The sequence below is a fragment of the Anopheles merus genome, unplaced genomic scaffold (assembly GCF_017562075.2).
Source record: "Anopheles merus strain MAF unplaced genomic scaffold, AmerM5.1 LNR4000067, whole genome shotgun sequence".
Lineage (NCBI taxonomy): Eukaryota > Metazoa > Arthropoda > Insecta > Diptera > Culicidae > Anopheles > Anopheles merus.
The window spans coordinates 95,811-97,500 of record NW_024427647.1 but is presented as its reverse complement, the minus strand read 5'-3'; the positions used below and the strand labels follow the sequence as shown (position 1 = coordinate 97,500).

Below are 1,690 nucleotides of genomic sequence, written 5' to 3'. Positions count from 1 at the left end.
GGGCTAACTTAGCGTGGTAGCGCAACGCCGTGTATGGGCCACATGAGTTACAGCGACTTAGCTTTCCGAATCCCTAGACGAGCCGACTTTAGCCTGGAGAGTAGACTGCCGGTGGCCATCGGGAACGACGTAGCATTAGTTCGAACCATGCGGCTTGACACACACCACAAACCCTACGCATCAAACACCACCAACACGAAACGCATCCAACATACGCTCGAGAGTGTCCACTTTCAACGCCCGAGGACCCGCAGACGGGGACCAAGCACGTCATTATGCACAGCGACCGCCCAGTGCGTCGGATGACCCGGGCACCTTCGCGGACGGCCACTGTAGTTAACTAAATGAGACTTTGGTAATTAGTAGGCACTCAAGAATGTGTGCATCGGTCGGGATTAAACGTCCGATGCGCCATATGCGTTCAACTTATCAATGTTCATGTGTCCTGCAGTTCACATTATGACGCGCATTTAGCTGCGGTCTTCATCGATCCATGAGCCGAGTGATCCCCTGCCTAGGGTTTAAAGAGTGCCTTTCGGCGCCGAGTGGCGTAACCGCGTTCAAAGTTTGGTATGCAACACACTCGACCTGCAACAATGGGTTACTCAAACTTGTACAAGTACAAGTGTTGTCTCTTACGAGACGTCTTGATATGCTCTCTACAAAAGCGTGCGCTAGAGTAGGTACAAATTAATGCACGTCCCAGATAGTGACGATCTCTGGGAGGAAGAACCTTAAGGAACTTCCCGCACACATCAAGACTAGGGTTTGGGCGTGTCCATGCCGGCGCCGAGTACAAGTTACCGCGTTCAAAGTTTGGTAAGCAGCGCACTCGACCTCCAACACAACACGTCCCGTCTTGATATGCTCTCTACAAAAGCGTGCGCTAATGCAGGTACAAATTAATGTACGTCCCAGATAGTGACGATCTCTGGGAGGAAGAACCTTAAGGAACTCCCCGCACATATCAAGACTTATAGGTGAGAACGGCCAATCACCTATTTCTCTTAGTAAAACTCACAACTCATTCCTTGGGTTTGGAAGTGTCCATGTCGGTGCCGAGTACAAGTTACCGCGTTCAAAGTTTGGTAAGCAGCGCACTCAACCTCCAACATAACCCTTCACGTCTTGATATGCTCTCTACAAAAGCGTGCGCTAAGTAGGTACAAATTAATGTACGTCCCAGATAGTGACGATCTCTGGGAGGAAGAACCTTAAGGAACTCCCGCACATAAGACTAGGGTTTGGGCGTGTCCATGTCCGCGCCGAGTACAAGTTACCGCGTTCAAAGTTTGGTAAGCAGCGCACTCGACCTCCAACATAACACTTCCCGTCTTGATATGCTCTCTACAAAAGCGTGCGCTATGTAGGTACAAATTAATGTACGTCCCAGATAGTGACGATCTCTGGGAGGAAGAACCTTAAGGAACTCCCCGCACACATCAAGACTTATAGGTGAGAACGGCCAATCACCTATTTCTCTTAGTAAAACTCACAACTCATTCCTTGGGTTTGGAAGTGTCCATGTCGGTGCCGAGTACAAGTTACCGCGTTCAAAGTTTGGTAAGCAGCGCACTCGACCTCCAACATAACCCTTCACGTCTTGATATGCTCTCTACAAAAGCGTGTGCCTATGTAGGTACAAATGAATGTACGTCCCAGATAGTGACGATCTCTGGGAGGAAGAACC

At 49.6% G+C, this 1,690-nt stretch overlaps 1 non-coding gene across 1 annotated transcript; it reads right to left on the bottom strand.

The window, feature by feature from the left end:
- Window positions 1-364: 364 nt before the first annotated feature.
- On the bottom strand, window positions 365-522 carry LOC121601333. Its single transcript, XR_006006075.1, has one exon. It is a non-coding gene; the product is annotated as a 5.8S ribosomal RNA (ribosomal RNA).
- Between the last annotated feature and the right edge of the window lie 1,168 nt (window positions 523-1,690).